Below are 19,938 nucleotides of genomic sequence, written 5' to 3'. Positions count from 1 at the left end.
ATGTGGGCTAGTAACAGGTTATCAACATGTGCGTTATTATTAACAGCTGCTTCATTGAGCTAATGGGCCTGATAATGTTGAAATAGGGTGTGTATGTGTCCATGCGTGTCTGTAAAGCCCTTTCAATCACAAACACCTAAACGAGCACCTCCCCAGGTGTGACAGGCCCTGAGGATACAGAGACCAGAGGTGGACAAGAATGGTCCCTTCCCTGGAAGGGCTCTGCATCAGAGTCAGTGCAAAAAAGAGGGACCACCTGGATGCTGTAATGAGGAAGGGACTTACTGAGGGAAATGGGGGTGCCTAAGAAGTCACTGGAAGGGCCAGAGAAGTAGCCTCCAGAGGTGACCCTGGAGCACTGCCTCTGGGGTGGTTGCTGGCATTGTTGAGCTCAGGGCACGCTGCTGGGGCTGCAGTTCGGGAAACAGGAAGCTGCCTCTACTGTGCCGGCACAGCAACTTCCTCTAGTTGCCAGGAAGCTGTAGGACGGATCGTGGAACAGGGCCACAGACAACCTGTCCCCCCACTTGGCCTGCCAGCAGAGAGCTGCCCCAGGAGCGGGAAGATGGCTTCTGCCTTCCAAATCTCACTCAGGCATGTGTGACTGGTGTCCAGGGTCTGGGCTTCAAGAGGTCTGGGGTTAGCTATCTGGCCTCCATTGCAGAGCAAGGGACACTTGTAGGAGGGAGGCTGGGGTTGGAGCCAAGTCAGGGACAGTGGCTGAGTCTCTGGCAGTCACCACCGGCTGTCTAAAGCCTGGCCAGAACCAGCAACCTGCCCCCCCTTCTATTTCCTCCTTAGACTCAACTTTGCAGAGATGGGGACACTGGTTGGCCCTCCTTCCTGTGGATACAGGGAACCCCAGAGGGTCTCCTGGATTTCCTTCACCAGCCCTCTCCCTTACGCCATGACTGACATCACCTACAAGGCTGGGATACGTGCAGGAAGCTTGGGCCTGGAAGTGACAAATTGTTTTCAGATTCAAATTCTCTCTTTCTGGGGGCCAGGCTAGGTTTACCCTCATGTGGGTGCAGGGGAAATGGATGTTGCAAGTTAATTCATTTATTCAACTAATATTTACCAGGTACCTTCTATGTTTCAGACATTACCCTAGGGCTGGGGAAATAGAGGTGAATAGCTCAGACACCTCTTGTGGAGCCTACTTTCTAGTGAGCCAGAATATAATAACCAAGTCAAGAACTGAGAAAAGAATAAGCCCTTCAAAGTAAATGACACAGAGCTATGTGATGAAGAGATCCCAGGGGAGGGCAGCTTTTAATGGAGGGTGCAGCTGAGGGCCTTTTTGGGGAGGTGACTTTGAACTGACGTTTGATGGATAGGTTGGAGTCAGCCATGGGAAGATCTGGAGCATGAGCAAAGACTTTAGCATGTCCAAAGGCCCTGAGGCATCCTTGCTCTTAGTGCATCTGAGGACCAGAAAGAAGCCAGGATGTCTGGACACAGGAGAGTGGTAAGGAAGAACAAGCAAATGTCAGCATATGTAATTTCACTCAAGACCTTGAGGGTCATGGCGGGAGGTTGGGATTTATTCTGAGAGTGGTGGGAAGCTGTTGGAGGCTTCTAAATAGGAGAATGGCATGGTCTGATTTACATTTTAAGGAAATGACTGAGGCAAATGGGTGAATGATGGATTGAGGTGGGGAAGAACAAGGGCAGGGAGGCTGGCAGGAGGCTGGCATGGTGAACAGGTGAGAGATGGCAGAAACTTGGACTCGGGTGCTGGCTCAGGAAATGGCGTTCAGATCAGAACTGTTCTGCTCCCAACCCCCCAGTCCCAGCTCAAAGGAGTCCCTAGATCTTTGAGCCCTGCTCTGGCCTTTGTCAATCTCATCATTGCCAAAAGGCATAAGGTGTGTGGAGTCTGGTGGGTGGGGTGATGTGCCCTTTGTTCTCAGACACACTGTGTCAAGGCCCGGGCAGACCTGGGTTCAAATACAGGCCCTATTACTTACTGTGAGACCTTGAGCAGGTTATTTCATTGCCATAGGCCTCACTCAGTGTCCACATCTATAAAACAGGAACAATAATGCCTTCTTTTGGTGAGGATGAATCGTGAGAAAGCCAGCCCAATGGTACACACCCAGTACAGGGTCTCTGTAAGTGGCCGCTTCACTCCTGTCTCACAGTCCACATCCTTTTACTCACACTCCTGCTACCCAGCACGCGGGTAGGGAGGAGGGGGGCCCAGATGGTCTGTCTAAAAAGTCCCCCAGTAATGAAAATGTCAGCAGCAAAAGAAAAGGAGCCAGGCTCTGCTCTGACGGTGGTGATGGCAATGAATGATTTATGTCCAGCATAATGGTTACATAAGCAGCTGTTACATTTTAAAAGCATCATGCAAACAATATGAAACATTTATTTAAGTGGTTCTGCACTATGGGGAATTTGATTTAATCAGCCTTTATTTCTGTTCTCATTAGAATGAAGTCTGGCAACTGTAGTAGACAGCCCTACCTCCATTTGGTAGCTTCCAGCTACTGAAAGCAAATATTTTTACTGTGCCACAATTAAACATTTATACAGCACCCGGCTCCCCATCTGGCCTATGGATGGGAGGGGAGGTGCAGTGAATTCGTGCCACGAAAGTCTCACATACAATGAAGGAAGAAGCACCCCCACATCTAGCAGAATTAATAAAGCATACAAAGAGCCCATTTGAGAATAAAAAAGTTCACTGATTCATAACATTTTGGATGCGCTGGGAGGTGTAGGTAGGTAATCTGAGGATCCTTTAGGTGGGCTTTTTATCTTTGTTATTGTGGCCTGAGTGAGATATTTTGTTTTTGTTTTTAAATTCTAAGACCCATCACAATTTATAAATCATGGACAATGCTAAGAGGAGCCTGTGAAGATGATGGGATTTACTTGAAATTCCACCAAGATTTTCATGAATTATGTTACCAAATTAAGGATAGGGGTTCCCTTGTGGAGAGTCTTGGTGGGGGGGTGGTTACACAGGGGTTTTTACTGACTTGGCAATGCTTTATTTACTTTTTAATTTTATTTATTTTAATTTTTTTAATGTTTATTTTTGAGAAAGAAGGAGAGACAGTGTGAGCGGGGGAGAGGCAGAGAGAGAGGGAGACACAGAATCAGAAGCAGCTCCAGGCTCTGAGCTGTCAGCACAGAGCCCGACGTGGGACTCGAACTCATGAACCGTGAGATCATGACCTGAGCCAAAGTCGGATGCTTAACCAACTGAGTCACCCAGGCTCTTATTTATTTTTTTTAAAGTTTTTATTTATTTATTTTGAGAGAGAGAGAGAGCAAGTGCAAGCAGGGGAGGGGCAGAGGGTGAGATAGTCCCAAGAGGCTCCATGCTCCGCGAGGAGCCCGACGTGGGGCTCTGTCTCATGAACCGTGAGATCATGACCTGAGCCAGTATGAGGAGTTGGACCCTTAATCGACTGAGCTCCCTGGGTGCCTTGGCAATGTTTTATTTCTTAAGAGGGTGGTGGCAACATGGATAACTCTGTAGATCTTTTGCATGTGTCAAATAGTGTGTTTTATTGGTAATAGAAAAAAAGGGGAAAGAATTTACTTGGTATTGGGGTAAAAAAACTGAAATTCCAGTCTTGTCTCTGCCACTGTCTCTGTGAATCTTAGACTCCCCTCCTGCCTTTTCTGGGCCTCAGTTTCCTTATGTATGAAAAGGCAGAATTGGGCTAGAGCAGTGTTTCTCAAAGTTTGTTCCCTGAATCACTTCTCAAGTGATGGCCCTTAAAAAAAAAATTCCATAGTTAAATAAGTCTGGGAAATACTGTATACTGTCTGCCCCCTGGGAAGATCATAGAATGTTAGAGGTTCTGAGAAGTCCTGTGGCAAAGAGGTGTCTTTTGTTAAATACCTATTTAACCATCATGAGGTACCAGCATTCTGTAAAATAGCCTTTGAGATTTGTTATTCTGGATTAGTTCAAAGATCCTTTTAAGTCTACACTCTTTAATAATTTAAGCCAGCTTCCTGCCCCTGAGTAGGATAATCGCTAACTATCCCTGGAATAGAGAATGAGGACATCCCAGCCCATCACTTTTCTCTAGGTGAGCCAGCTGATATCCTTCCTTCCTGCAGTCCTTCCTCTTTCGGCACCTGGGCTCATGCCCTCCCAATGCTGGGAACCTCTTCCTCAGCCACTCATTGAAATTCCTAGGTGTCTATCTTTCCTTTCTCCTTGGCTCCCCACCCTGTAAGTATAAATTTTCCAGATTGTCTATGGCTTAGTATGAGATGATAAAACTGAGGATCAGAGAGGTTGTGCGGCTGAGATATGGCCACATGGCCAGGGAGTGTCAGGGCTGAGACCAGAACCAAGTTCCCTTCTCATTCTCTTCAAATGCTCAAATGCTTGCTTTACATCCAGTTTACAGCCTGCCCCGTGCTGCGATTGAAGGACAGTTTAAGTCCTTGCATACTAACCTGATGCTGTCTTTTCTTGTTATTGTTTTTCTATGATGTTTGTTTGCTTTTTGTTTTGGTATGTCTCCCCTGGGAAGATTAATAGTCTCCTTAAAGGTGAATGTCATGTCTGTGTCTGTACGAAACCCAGCACTGTCCCAAGGATAGCAAGGTGCTGATGACCCTGTCAATGCCCAGTCAGTGAATGTCCCACCTGCTTCTTAATCTGCCTGCCAAGCCATCTTGGTGCCAAGTACTCCTCTCTTGAGTGATGCAGTGACATAATTTTCTTCACACAAAGTCACGGTTAAGGCTCCCCCTCCACTGTGGGGTACTTCAGAAGGCGAGAATCACGTCAGCTCTCCTCATAGGTTCTTAGTCAATTATTCACGTTGGAAAAAACCTTGATTAACTGGAATCCTTGAGCAACCACACCCCATTTGAGTGAGAAAGAGACAACTTGGGGGAAACCAGGTTTTTACCGTGGATTAAAAGAGAGCTATGTCATTTCTAGGGAGAAGCCCTTTATACAATCATACAGTGAAATTAGGTGTGAAAGTGAAAAAAAGGAAGTCTGCCTTTTTGAAGGATGGTTTTAAACACATCCTGAAAAACAGTATCATTTTCTGCGAAATCCTTATGTGACTGGGAAACAGAAATGAACCATGGCTGAGGGTCCCTGATAGCGTGTTGATTTGAATTTGCTCCGTGGCTGCCTATCTGCCCTGGGGGCCAACTCAGAAATGACACTCCCCCTTCAAATTCTTTTGGGGGAGCTACTCCTGAGGTGGGTTGTTCTGGATGCAGTTTTTCGTTGGAGATGGTTTTCCAGGAGAGAAGCACACCCACTAGATGGCAGTGTGCCTGCGGCCGGATCTCACAGGGCCTGTCACACAGGGCTGCACCCACGGACCCCCACCACATGTGTCTATTGAGCCCTGGAAAGGTGGCTGGTCTGAGTAGAGCTATGCTCTATGTGGGGGGGCGGGGGAGGGGTAATGTACAACATTTTATGAATAATTGTTTTCTATTGATTGCATCAATATATGGAGTTAAAGAAAACACAATATTAAAACTGATTTCAGGGGCGCCTGGGTGGCGCAGTCGGTTAAGCGTCCGACTTCAGCCAGGTCACGATCTCGCGGTCCGTGAGTTCGAGCCCCGCGTCAGGCTCTGGGCTGATGGCTCGGAGCCTGGAGCCTGTTTCCTATTCTGTGTCTCCCTCTCTCTCTGCCCCTCCCCCATTCACGCTCTGTCTCTCTCTGTCCCAAAAATAAATAAAAATCGTTGAAAAAAAAAAATTTAAAACTGATTTCACCTGTTTTCACTTGCTTTTTAATGTGGTTACTAGAAAATGTAAAATTACGTATATGGCCTCATTATATTTTCACTGGCAGAGAAGAGAGAAGAGAGCGGGTGGGGAAGGTGGTGTTAGGACAACTGGGCAGAGCCAGCATAAGGTCCTGTGCAAAATGGAAGCCTGTGGGGTTTGGCAAACGATCAGCTGGGCTTGGGTTGTGGCTCCTCGTCTGTTCTGGACTCATGGCTGAATCATTTTAGGCATTGTTTCCTCCATCTGTAAATGGGCAACAAGTGTTACTTTGTCATATGTATGTTGAAAGGCTTAGCTGTAGGATAGCCATGAGCTGTGGTCCTCTCAAGCCTGCATCCCAATGCGATAGTAACAGCACCCACTTCAGTCCCAGAATCGTCTCAGTTAAAACAATAAATTACATGGTCTCCCTCGTTAAGTGAGATTACGAATATTGAGCACCAGGCACATTATAAGCACACGGCTTTATATGCAATAGATCCCACAACTCAGATATGAAAGATGCTGACTTCTGTAACTCCGTGCAATTCTAACTTCGAGCCCTGTTTCTGCTTGAAGCACAAAACTCAGCCTTGGCATTTTCAGGTAAATTCAGTTATTTCAGAATTACATTCAGATCCAGAGCTCCATCTGTTTCCTTTCTTCCAATTTTGCATCTAAGTTGCATCTAAGCACCTAAGTTGAGGGGTGGTCATGCAGGTGGATGGCATTGGGCAGGGAGGGGATTTTGGCCATTTACTTGTTTTCTCCAATGGACTGTGTTCCTCCACCTCTCTGGTCACTGTCCCCATGTCTGATGAAGTCACAGCCCATAGCACCTCATCTGCTATGGCACCCTCAGCCCCTCCTCAGGTCTCTGCACCCTCCTGGAGACTGGCTGTGGTTTGCAGAGGTCGGCACCAGAGGCTGACTCTGTAGTCCCCTCTTGGGGAAGCTCCCTCCTTCCTCACTCAGACGATGGCTTTACATTGTAAAGCAAGAAGGTCCATTCGTTCAGTAACCACAGAGACTTTGCACCTACTTAGACCAAGACCTTTGGCTGAGCCCATGGGATACAGAGACAAATAATAAGTGTCACCAGCCTCACCAACCATCTTAACCAAGACACTCACCCAAATACCAAGTGGAAAATAACCACTTCCTAGAAAGAAGTGCAACTAAATTAAGACTTTGGCATGGGTTACTCATGGGAAAGAAAACCAGGGTTGGGACTGTGTGCATAAGCTTTGTTGAATAGCTTCTGAGGACACTTGGAAAGATGGAGGGATGGTGATCCAGCAGAAGACCCAGCATGGGCAAAGGCTTGGGGATGTAAAGACCCAGAGTTTCAGTGTGTTTGAAGGTCTTTAGGTGGAAGGTTGAGGTGTTTAGGTTTGGCTGAGTTGGCCTTGGGTTTTTGAGTGGAGTAGGGAGGACCAGAACTGTGTTTCAAGGACCCTTTGCCAGAAGTCACACATAACACAGACTCAAGAGAGGAGGTGTGGAGAGACTGGAGGCAAGGGGAGCCCACCAGGAGACCTGGATGAGGGAGGGAACTGGAGAAATGGCATGAATGGGGCTGTTTGAAAAAGACATTGCTGAGGTAGACTTCACAGGCTTTGGGCACTGAAAGGATATGACAAATTAAAGAGGTGCAGATAACGATGATTCGAGGTTTGGAGTGGGTGGGGGGGTAAAAGGGAAAAGAAGAGAGAATTCGGTTTGGGAATCCAAGTCAAAGTCCTGCTATGGGCATGGGTGTTATGAGTTTCCTGGTTGTCCAAATGAAGATGTCTTGTGGGCAAGACCAGATGTCTGGAGAGAAAGTCAACTTTGACAAGTCAACAGGAGAGTCATTTTATTTTAGGGATTAGGACCGAGGAAAAGAAGAAAAAGCAGATAGGATAAGTGTATCGGTCAGAGTCTGAACCAGAAACAGATGCCGTACTCAATTCTGGTGATGTGAGGAGAGTTTTTTTTAAAAAAGGACTAGTGGCAAAGTTGTCAGTGGAGTACAGAGACAGCACTGGGAGAGCTGGGGAACCTTGCTTTCTCTCTCTCCTCTCCTGGACGGGAAGGTCACCAGAACCCAGCAAACAGGAGAGTGTATAGACTCAGACACCTTGAAAGTGGCCATCTCTCCACGTGACCTCACTGAGAGGGAGCCCAGTGAATGCACATCCTGGCCTCATCCTCCCTCTCCTCCCCTGATCACCTGCATCGTCTCCCCGTTGGCTGAGAGCAGATCCTGAGAGATAAATGGAAGGTTCCAGCAAAGCAACTGTAGCCCTTGTCGTCAGACAAGATGCTAATTCCTCAGGAGAGAATGATTTCCAGCTGTTTATTCTTTTATCCAATAAATTTTATTGGGTTTCTTGCTTATTACAAAGGTAGTACATGTTCGTTGTAGGAGAACTAGAGACTATAGGCCAGCCAAAAGAAGAAATTAAAAATCATTAGCAATCCCATTGTTCAAACCAAATCGCTGTTTATAAAAATGCAATTTCTTGGACTTTTCTATTAAAAATGTAGTGTAGATGTCTTTCCATGTTGGTACATATGGATAATGTCATTCTGAACAGCTCTTTTTATACGGAGGAACCACAATTTATTTAAATAACCCCTCTTCATGGAGATGCCGGTTGTGTTCTACATTTTAAATAATAATGCATCTCTGCCACTGAATGCTTATACCTCCTTAGGCTCAGTTCCTAGGAGTGGAATTGCTGAAGCAAATGGCTTATTCATTTTAAAAGATAATGTGACATATTCTGGCATTGGCTTAAAAAAGAGAATATAATGTAAGGGTTAGAGTGTGGACTTCTTGACCAAACCTGATTTAGAATCCTTAGTGAATCTAGGGAAACTAATTCACCTCTCTGGGCCTCAGTTTCCTAATCTGTAAAATGGGGATAGTCATAGCATGGTCCTTACAGGTTTGCTGTGAGGATTCAGTGAACTACTATACATGATATGCTTAGAATAGAGCCTAGAACATGGTAAATATTCAATACAAAGTGTGCTATCTCTCTTTCTCTCTACCCCTCCCCTGCTCTCGCTCTTTCTCTCTCAAAAATAAATAAACATTAAAAAAAATTAAAACAAAAACAAAACCAAAAACAAAACAAAGTAGCTGTTATCATTACCCAAAGTCTTCTTATGCCAGAGATACTGAATAGACTATAAAGTTCTTCATATCAAATGCAAAAACTCAGCTTTATTCTTCAAGACCTTCAATACCAGCCCAGCCATAGCACTGCAGCCCAGAATGAGGAAAGCGGCTCTGATAGTGTGGAGTTAACCTGACCCAAGGGCTTCCAGATGGTTTCACTGCACATAATGAGTCTCTTTGATACTCTTTCCTACGTATCACTTCTTTAAGCTGATTTCTGTGAGGAGCTGCAAGCAGAAAGTCCAGGCCTTCCTTGCCAGGGCTTGGATTTGTGGTTTCCTGTGTAGCGTAAGGGCAGGTCCATGCCGGTGCAAAAAGTGGCTAGCTTTTGCTGAGAGAAGAAATACCTGGGCAGCTTTGCCTCCTGGATGCGAGGACCCTCTCCCACCCCGAGATGTGGCTCGGGGGCCGCATCAGCTCTTGCTTTAGACTTAAGAGTTCAGACCAGATTTAGAAATCCTCCCCACCTGCCCATGGTGAGGCTGGAGACCAGGGAGAGAGAAGAAAGAGACCGGAGGCCAGGAACAGAATTTGTAGGCATCTAGGGGGTCTCCAAAGGGCTTTCTGTCACCTTAGAACAGGGTCTGCACTCCTCAGCTTGGCCTTCCGGACTTCCCAGTCAGGCTACTTTTTGGCTCTTGGCCCTGCTCCTCCTATCTTCCCCTTGCCCCCTGACAGCAACCTTCACATGCCAAGCCCATCCCTGCCTACAGGCTTTGCAATGGCTGTATCCTCTTCCTGGAATGCTCTTCCTCAAACTTCCCATGGCTGGCAACTTCATATCCTGGAGATATCACCTCCAGAGAGAGCCTTCCCTGAACACTTCCTCCTTGCCTTCATCCATTCAACCGCATTTATTGAGAAGCTACTAGGTGTTGGGCACTTCTAGGACCTAGGATAGAAAGATAATCAAGATAGAAAGGCCCCTCATGGAACTCACATTCCAGCATAGAGAGGCAGACAACACACAACAAATTATCAGAGAAAGACAGGTGCTCTGCAGGGAAATAAAGCACCATGACAGGATGGTGAGTTCTGAGACTGGCTTGAACCTAGTGGTCACAAGGCTCGCTCAGGAGGTGCCTTAATGCTGAAATCTCTCAGAAGGAAGGAAGAAACCAGCCATGTTCCCAGGGAAGGTGGTGGCTAGGGCGCAGCACCATAGCAGTAGTCCTCAGTCTGGGAATTTTGCTCCCTGGGGGTCATTCAGCAAAGTCTGGGGACATTTTTGGTTGTCACGACTTGGGGTAGTGGGTTGCTATGGGTATCTAGAGAGTAGAGGTGAGCGATACTCCCAAATGTCACACAAATGCACAGGAAAAGTCCTCTGTGACAAAGAATTATCCTATACCAAATGCCAGTAGAGCTGAGGTTGGGGAGCCAGAGCTTTGGGTTAGGGGTCCAAGGATAGGGAACATATGAGGGGAAATATGAGGGACAGACAGACAGCAAACAAACAAATACAGAAGTGTGAATAATTGGCAGGAAAATCCCTCCCTCTTTCTTCCGTCCAGCTCATCCCCTCACTGAGAAAAACAACCAATGTCCACATGGCTTATCCCAATTAACAACCATAATGTTTGCTCACAGGGAGAACAATTTGACAGGAGATGGCATATTACATTCAAATTCAGCTTACGTGACAATATTCACAAGTCACTAAAAAATGCACAGAAACTGAGCTCATCCTTCAAAATCCATTCCATGAATATTTGCCAAGTACCTACTATGTGTCAGACATTAGAAACCTTACCAAGTACATCGAAGAAACTCCGCCCTGTTTCTACCTCTTTTCTTGCTACGCACAGAAACAAGAAGCAGCCAGAGTGGGAAAAGCCTGAGTAGATTTTAAACATTTAGTTATACTCCAAAGAATACTCTTCAGATTTTTGGTTGAAGAGCTCAAGCAGGTTTTGATAGAGAAAGGATAGCAAATAATGATTTCCTTCTTACACACACACACACACACACACATTTTATGAGTTTGAAACCTGGATCCATACGAAAATCAACATCGACATTTAATCATTTAATATTTAATATAGACCTTTTCCAGAAAAGTTGTCATTAGGTTGATTGCATGTCTCAAAATAGATTTGGCTAGATATAAGAAGGGATTATTATATATGACATTTACACGTCAGTTCCCCCTCCTTTGCCCGGGGCAGACATTGCTGACTGATGGCAGCACTCTTGACTGGATATACAGAGCTATGGACCCAGCTCTTCTTAATGTAGCATGCCAGGCACTCAGTGCTGGTAAATCTAAGTTACCACAAGGAAAGAACATTTTTGCCTTCTATGCTGACTGTTTTTTTGCATTATGTCATTTCTTCCTCATACTCAACTTGTGCAGCTGTTTTGTTTTGTTTTGTTTTGTTTTTTAAACTTAGCTCAGGAATGGTCACAGATACAGTTAGACAAGATTAGGGAAACATTCAGGATGCATAAATGGCTGGGGTTTGTTGATTTCTCTACAGGAAAGAAAGATGATGGGTTCTGAGTTAGTTGATGGCTTTTGTTCCTCCTCGCCGTGACGGCAGGTCCCAGGGGCATGCGGGACCAGTGAACGGGGGAGCAGAGTCCATGATGAAACAGAGATCATTTTTATATTTTTATATACACATCAGGAGATCATTTTTATATTTTTATATACACGTCACGTCCAAAGTGCTGGGCAAGGCAGAACTGGGAGTCCCCGGGCTGAGGGCAGATTAGACGTGAGTTATGAGTTGAACACTGTCAGTAGACACAGAATGATATGGAGTCACCCCCTTCCCCGATTCAGGGCCAGCTCCTGGCTCCTGCACAGGATGGTTCTGTTCTGGCAGCCTAAAGCCATCAAGTAGGGCTGGAAACTCTCTTTCACAGACCAGTCCTCTGCCCCTTCCCCATCCCTTGCCAATCACAAATTGTCACTGTCCTTGAGCTTCATAGAAATTACTCCCTTTAATGGAGTGCAGGACCTGAGCCAAATCTCCTCCCTTCTGCCTCTTTTCTCACCATTTCCCAGGCACAAGCACAGAACAAAATGAATGCAAACCGAAAACACGGAGTAGGTTTTACTCCCCCAGGAAATTCTGGAACAGTTCAGATCTCTGCTTGCACTCAGACCCGGCGGACAAAGAAAATGAGCTCCAAGTACCACCACGCGGCACTTACGTTAGGATTCTGGGCTGGGAAGAACTCAGAAGGTGTCCCTCTCTTTCTGTGCCCGTGCACCACCTTCCCTTCCTTTTCCCTGGTGCCAAATATGCCTTCATTCATAAATGAAGCATGGGAACACCTGCCCTCGTTCATTCGAGAATCACATAATGTTGGGTTATCTTTGTGATGCTTTTCAATTGATAAAAATCAACTACAAAAATAGTTTGATCTTCACAACACCCTGTGACATAGCTACTGTTACTATTCCCATCTCACAGACAAGAAAACTGAAGCTCAGAGAAGCAAAGGGTCTTTCCCAAGAGAGAGAAATGGGTAGATACTTGGGATGTGAGTCCACGTCTTCTGACTCACGGCCCGGAGTCCTTCCCGGTACAACACAGCTGCTGTGTAAGTGCTGTGACCTTTTAATCGAGTGCGGCTATGCTGAGAAGGGTTTCATTATGATAGGAAATGAGCCCACCGAGGGCCAAGGCCAGGCGTAATTAATTTGAGAGTGTCCACTGCACTTTGGACACCTGTCGGTAGGGCACCGAGGAGCTCAGGCCAGCATCCATCTGCCGAGACCCTGAGGGCCTGCAGCAGCAAGGCACCCCCCTGGCCTGTTCCCTAGTGCTCAAGCTGAGGTCGCGCGTGAGCCACACACTTAGAGATCCACCTACCCATCATTCATTCATTCATTCATTCACGCACTCGTTCGACAAATCTTCTCTGGGGGCTCCCTGTGTGCCAGGTGCTGCCCTAGCCCTGGGGATCCGACAGCGTGCGGAACGGACAACGATCCCTGCCTGTGTGCGGTTCGTGTGCCAGTGCGCATGTGGTTAGGGGACAGTGGAAACAGGTACACAAGACAGGTAGACTGTGGAGTACGTCAGGTGGTACCAGGTGATAAAAGTAAAACGGGGGGCATGGGGCCGCAGGGGTTTGGTTAACCGGGGGAAGGAAGGAAATTTCATAGGGTGGTCAGGGAAGGTGTCGCGGAGAAGGGGGCATTTAAGCAGAGCTGGGAAGGAGTGAGTCATATAACTGGGCAGAGGAAAAGCACTCCAGGCAGAGGGAACAGCTGGTGCACAGACCCTGAGGTGAGGGGCAGGAGGGGAAAAACGGGGAGCCGGGCTGCTGGAGCATCTGGCCTGCTCTACGCTGTACCCCCAGAGGCAGCTGTGTCCCAGTGCTGTCTTAGACTACACTGCAAGGATCTCCAGAGATTGTTCTTTTCTGTGTGTGTCCAGTGATCTCCTTGGGCAAATGTCCAGAAATCAAATTTCTAGATCAAAGAGTTTGCACATTTTCAACGGTAGGAGCCACTTCTGGAAGCTTTCTCCAAAGACATTTTTCTTCTTTCCTCCTGCATTCCCCCCCCCCCCCGCCCCCCGCCCCATGCTCGGTACATTTTTCTTAGAGACCCACATTAATCTTCCCCCAAACTGTTTACCTCCTGCTATTTGAATGTTCAGAGATCCCAATGGCCACCACTTGCCCAGAGGAAAAGGCTAAGCTTTTTGGCCTGGAACTCAAGGCTTCCTCCGTCTGCTCCTAGCAGATTTCTCCCACGTTTCCTCCGGCTGCTCCCTTACAGCAGATGTTTCCCAGGATGTGTTTGGTCCTGGAAAAAAGGGAAAGCTGAAAACTGAAGAATGTCAGTCTGGTTGGTGGGGTCACAGTCAACTGAACTGCACTTGGTGGGATGTTAGAGGTTCAGTGGCCAGCCACCCCCATACTCCACAGTCCCTCAGCCACACCTTGCCTCTCAGCCATGTGTCCTCTATTTTCATTGGATCCAACATTTATTCACTCCGCAAGCACTAATCATCCCCTGCTAGAGGCAGGCTCTCTGCTAAGCATGGGGACCCTTAAATGGGTATGATTAGGGCCCAGCTCTAGTGCCTTTCCCATTTCTCTCTCTGAAATCTTCCAACCCTACTGGGATTCCACCTACCCTAGGAATCTCCTTGACCACCTGGGAGCCCAGTCAGCTCCCTCCTCCCACTTCCCACAGCACCTGCCTTCCATTTGGCACTTGGCATGAGTTTATCCACAGTCACTAATATTTTTATTTTTTTAATGTTTATTTTTGAGAGAGAGAGAGAGAGAGAGCAAGTGGGGGAGGGGCAGAGAGAGAAGGAGACACAGAATCCGAAGCAGGCTCCAGGCTCTGAGCTGTCAGCACAGAGTCTGATGTGGGGCTCGAACTCATGAACTGTGAGATCACGTCCTGAGCCTGAGTCAGATGCTTAACCGACTGAGCCACCCAGGTGCCCCAACACTAATTATTTTTTGGTAGTTGTGTGTTTCATTGCTCCAACTAGACCGGAGCTAGGAGAGGACAGGGACTACAGCTTATTTTACATCTTTGTAATGGTCTCTGTGCCTAATAGATTATCTGGCACATTGTGCTTTCTTACCAAATATTGGTTTGTTGAAGATCTGGTTATGCTTCATCTCTGCTCAAAAAACACTTGATAAAATCCAAATTCCTTAGCCTGTCACTTAAGACCTTCTCTTTAGGACTTGACTGAATATCGCCTCCTCCAGGAAGTCTTCCAGGAAGGATTATCTTAGGTTGAAGCTCACCTATGCCCCACCCCCCCCACACACACATGCGCGCGCACACACACACACACACACACACACTCCTCTGTTGTCCTCTATTACAACAGCTGTCTGCAAGGTGGATGAGAACTTGGTCTTCAAACTCACAAGCCCCTGAGTTCTTTCTTTTTTCTTTTTTAATGTTTATTTATTTATTTATTTTTTTTGAGAGAGGCAGACTGCAACTGGGGGAGGGGCAGAGAGAGAGGGAGACAGAATCTGAAGCAGGCTCCAGGCTCTGGGCTGTCAGCACAGAGTCCATCGTGGGGCTTAAACCCACGAACTGTGAGATCATGAGCTGAGCTGAAGTCAGATGCTTAACCGACTGAGCCACCCAGGTGCCCTACAAGCCCCCAGAGTTCTAACCGTGGCTCTGCCACATAATGGCCATGTGGCAGTTCCTTCAGCTCTTAGACTCTCAGCTTCCTCGTCTGTCGAATAGGCATCATAATCACATTTGCCTCCTGGCAGGGATAGAGGGCCATGCTGTGAGAAATAGTAAGCAAAGGTGGCCACGGGCTCCAGCACCACGCGTGGAAAGCCACAGTAAATTAGCATCATCTTCTTACTGGCCATGTCAGCTGTCTGTGTGCTTCTTTAGGGCCATCCAGAGCCGGCTTAGCTCCCCTCTGAATGGCTGGTGCCTGTTGGGGTCTGGGACAGGGAAGATGCTTAACCAATGCTTGTTGGGTGAGCGACCGGACACATTTACCTGTCATCCCAAGAAAACAGAGCTAAAAGCCCACTGATAAGGCATTGGGAACAGAGCTAAGGCCTAGCGGGATTGAACTCGCCTCTCCTTGGGCACGTTCTCCTATTTCATGACCCTGCCAGGCTTCCTTGGGCAGCTGTGCTGAGCCAACCTCAATATCTTTCTGACAGATTCACTCAGATTCATCTAGACTCCACTGAGTTCTTCCTTTTTTATCTTGATTCGAATGTATATTTTCCCATTATAATTTAATTTTCTCCCTTCCTCCCAAACCAGAGCACTTTGCCCATAGAGATATGGGCCACTGTTTGCATTTATAGCATCCTTATTAATCCTGCCCTGACCTCTGGGCTCAGCGCTCAGCCTGGGGAACAAATTTAGTTCCCTTTCCACAGGGCCTATTAAAATGCCTTTCTTTTAATTGGTCCAAAATGGAAGATGAGCTAAAAAAAATATGCCAGCTTTCCTTTTCCATTTCAGGGTGCAGGAAGGACACACGATGTGCCTGCGTTGTGTCGCAATGCCCTGTGTGAAGGACTCAGGGGAGCCGAGTGAGGCAGGCTGATGAGGCAGGGTGGCTGGTGGGGGCTCAGGGATCCTCTGAGGGCTTTTCTGGGTTTCTGGCGGTGACCCTGGGGCTTAGAATGAAAAAGATGTAAAATTGCATAATACTGCGAATTCAAATTTGGCCATCAGCAAAATTGTCTTTTAAGAATGCTGGTCAGATACTATGGATAATATAGATACTTTTACATGGTTTGAGCACTTACTATGCTTTAGGCTCTGCTCTAAATGCTTTCTGGGTGTTCATCCCTCAAACCCTCATACATTGGAGAAATATTTTTTTTTCCATTTTCGGGTGAAGATGTTGAGGCACAATGAAGATATAAACTCAACCAAACAACCTAGCTCTAAACAGCAGGGAGCTATGGCTAGCTCACATGGATCCTTTCTAGAAATGGTGTAGGACGTCCTGTTCTCTTGGTGGTGGCCCAGCCTCCACAGCTTGACGATAGGAGCACCGGGTACCAGCCCTCCTTGCCATCTTGGACAGAAGCCCTTGCACAAGGTATAAACTACCCAACCTCCCATGGTGGCCCTGGTGGCAGAAGTAGGATCTGAACCCAGACTGGCTCTGGAGTCTGTGTGCAAAAGTCCTGTGCACCCCAGCCCTTGCTGAGCTGGCTCACTGGGGGGGGCTCTTCTGTGCCTGAGTTACTGGAGCTGAGAGCAGAGCTGGGGACGGAGAAGTAGCTCAGGCTTGTTGGTTTGCTAAGATCAATGGGTCAGGAGGGTTCATGAACATGTTGAGACCCAAGGATTTAGCCCCGAGGGCAAAACTTTAGGGTCTGAAGATCCTGAAGGCAGGTCCTAGGCAAGTCTCTGGATGGATTTGTGTAGGTTAGGAACCCACGCTCAGATAAGGTGGAGTACAAAATGACACTGTCAAGTTTGAGATTTTGATTTCAGGAGATGACATGGTGGAGAAGGAGAGGCACGGCGTTGAGCATCAGACAGAGCAGGGTTTCTGTCCCAGACCTACCTCTCACCGCCTGCGTGATTTTGGGTGCATTAGTAGGCAGCCACGCTCAGTCTGAAGAGGAACAAAGTTGTCTTTGTTGGGTGCCTAAAACAGAGTCTCCCCGCTCTGCTCCTCATCTCTTCAGCTGTGAGGGTATCTCATGCCCCCAAACCTCCCCTGCCACATCAGACCCCCCTCCTGCCCACCCCCCGCCCCTCAGCTGGAGAAATGAACAGAGTTCCTGCTTGTGTGGGCCCAGGGGAGTTGGTGCCATCAGTGAGGAGAGGCTCATGGCCTTTAGGAGCCCAGATGCTCCTGGGGTAAAATGTCTTCAGAACCCTCCCCTATCACCTTCGTTTTTATGCAACACACTCACTCAGAGACCCACAGGCTGAATCTTCATTCTGTTTCTCTTTTTCTGTGCTTATTTTTCTTTTCCACTGAGACTTTTGATCAGGGCTATGGCAACAGCCAAGAAAACATTCTTCAAGAAGCCAGAGAATATTTAAAATACAATTTTAAATATTTGCCCTCATAAGAATGACCAAAAATAAACCGAAACACTGGCCTGGACCATTTCCTCCTGGTCTGGCACACACATTTCAGGGTCCATGGGGAGCGGCTAGGGACAAATGTGGTTCTAACAGGGTGTTCTCAACCCTCCAAGTTCAGGATGCAGGATAATTCCGCTCATGTCTTCGCTCCTATTGAGTTACATCACAAAGAACTCACTCACTCAGCACTTGGCGGGGCAGATTATGGACCAGCAGATCTCCTGGCCAAGCCCAGGAGATGATTCGAGGAATAACAAGTGCGCTCACGCCCAAGTAGCGCATCTCCCTCTGGTGGGCCTGGCCTGTTTCGTGAAGGCCCCGACAGGCCAAGGACTCTTCTGCAAGCACTTCTGCTCCAGCCAACAGTCGTAATCTCCTTCCATCATCCAGTGTCCTCCTCCAGTTAATCCTGTGCACCATTGACTATTGGCCGGATTTCGAGATGACAGTAAGGACAAAATGAGAGCAGCTGGCATTTGCTTTCTCAGGAATTGTTCTACGTGCTCTACTCATATGATCTTCCTTCATCTACCTCAGAAGCTAGGAGCTGTAATTCTCCCAGTTTACAGATGGGAAAATGGAGGCTCAGAATGATTAAGCAACTTGCCGTAGGTCACACAGCTGAACAAGTTGTGGTTCAACAGAACTCACACCTTTGAAGGGCTGCCAACCTAGACAAGATGCCACCGGTGGGGGTCACTGGGCTCACTCACGGGGAGTGCTTTCCAAGTGCATTTTGTAGGCATGTATTTCCCTAAAGCGTTAATACATCTTCTAAAAAAGATTCAGGGGTCAGATTTCATTTGTGAAGCAGTGGGCTAAGCATTGCCAGTTTTGTTTCCCTACCTCAGGATGTCTTAGGACTTTTACTCTCCTAATCTGCAGGAGGCTCCCCACGCTGCATTTCCTTAATCACAAAGGTGCCATCAATTCTAAGGTGCATCATTTATGCAACAACTACTTTCCTAGGAAATAAACATGTTCGCATAGGCCGTATATCAAGTGTAAGACACGTGCTGATTTCTGAAGCGTTCATATGTGGCAATCAAAGAAATGTGTTATTAGGCAGGGTTTTCCCAGGACTTTGGGCCAAGGAACTCATCTTATTCAGGACTGGTGCTCCTCAGAAAAGTCTTTGGCCACCACGGGATGCAGGAGAGAGCTGTCTCAGAGCTGGGTGGCCGGGGAGACATCAGGGAGGCAGCCTGGAAATACGTCTTGAGATCTGGGCAAGAGGGGAAAAGAGAGGCTGAAGTGGGCTGGGTGCTGGAGCACATACAAGGAAGGGCTGCCTCCTTCCCTCAGGACTGTGTCCTGCCTGGCACCCCATTACTAAGGGGGACTGCAGGGAAGAGGAGGAGGATGTTCTCGGGACATGTTTCCCCACCACCACTCAGCCAAACGCTAAATACACAGAACAAGCAGCCATGGCTCCTGCCCTTGGGACCTCACGGTCTATTATGGAGACCTTGAAACCAGCAGTTTCGGCACCAGCCAGGCATTGCTATGGCAGGGGAAATGTGTGTGCTATGAGAGCTTAGCGGGTACTCTTCCTACCTGGGAAGTGGTCAGGGAATGCTTCCTGGAGAAAGTAGCTTTTAAGCCAAGGCCTGATGCATAGGGGGTTGCTGAACAAAATTAATAATAGTTAGGGTAGCTGAGATGTTGGGGTAGAGAAATGGGACATTGAAAAGGCCTGGGTCATGCAGGGTTTTGATGACCATGGGAGGACATACGAATCTCACCTTGCAGACCATGGAGATCTGGTGTGGGGGTTAAGACCAAGGGACTTAAACACACTAAGTCGGAATCCCTGCTACAATCTTGTCTAGCCTAGGGCAAGTTTGTCTGCAGAGCTAAACCTCAGCTCTGTCATCTGTATAATGGGGATAATGACAGTACCTACTGCAGAGTTGTTGTGAAGGTTGCATAGGAAAGTGTATGCAAAGTGCCTGGCATGGAGCGAAGTATTATTATGGAAGAGCCCTGGCCCCAGATTTGGACAGCGCAGATTCAGGTCTGGCTCTGTCACATGTTAGCTGCAGGCCTTATCAACGCACTGGACCTCTCTTTCCCACCTGTTCAAAGGAGATGGTACCTGTCCAAACTTCTAATGTGGCATTTTTTTTAAAAAATAAGTTTTTGGTTACACTCATTAGTAAAAGCAAAATAGAGGTATCGGTCAATGCAAGCATTCTCCTTTCTCTTTCTTTCTAAAGTCCTGCCCTTTTTTAGATTTATAAATGTTCCTCCCATTCACATTGACTGACTGTCAGACATGTCCTGAGACCCCAGGCTGCCCCCCAGCTTCAGCCCCTCAGATTAATCTCCAGGCTCCATATTTCTCTGAGAATTGCATCAACTGATTCTTTCTTAGGCCAGATATCTCCTGAGCAAAAGGAGAGCAACAAGGGCTGTTTTGTCTTGGAAAGCTAACGAATTATTTAAAGCCGTGCTGGGCTCAGGTGAGTGAGCTAATGGCCCCGCAGCACT

At 47.3% G+C, this 19,938-nt stretch overlaps 1 protein-coding gene and 1 long non-coding RNA gene across 3 annotated transcripts in view; both read right to left on the bottom strand.

Annotated features, from left to right (window-relative positions):
• KCNIP1 (potassium voltage-gated channel interacting protein 1) overlaps nucleotides 1-19,938 on the bottom strand; it is a 345,009-nt gene that overhangs the window by 280,185 nt on the left and 44,886 nt on the right. The window lies entirely within an intron of this gene.
• LOC131508014 (uncharacterized) lies at nucleotides 5,726-12,004 on the bottom strand. The gene is made up of 2 exons (XR_009259836.1): nucleotides 7,944-12,004; nucleotides 5,726-5,992 (listed from the first exon to the last, which is right to left on the bottom strand). It is a non-coding gene; the product is annotated as an uncharacterized LOC131508014 (long non-coding RNA).

The sequence above is a fragment of the Neofelis nebulosa genome, chromosome 1 (genome assembly GCF_028018385.1).
Source record: "Neofelis nebulosa isolate mNeoNeb1 chromosome 1, mNeoNeb1.pri, whole genome shotgun sequence".
NCBI classification, from domain to species: Eukaryota; Metazoa; Chordata; class Mammalia; order Carnivora; family Felidae; genus Neofelis; species Neofelis nebulosa.
Note: the sequence above shows the minus strand (reverse complement) of the source record. Positions and strands in the feature narration are given on the sequence as shown.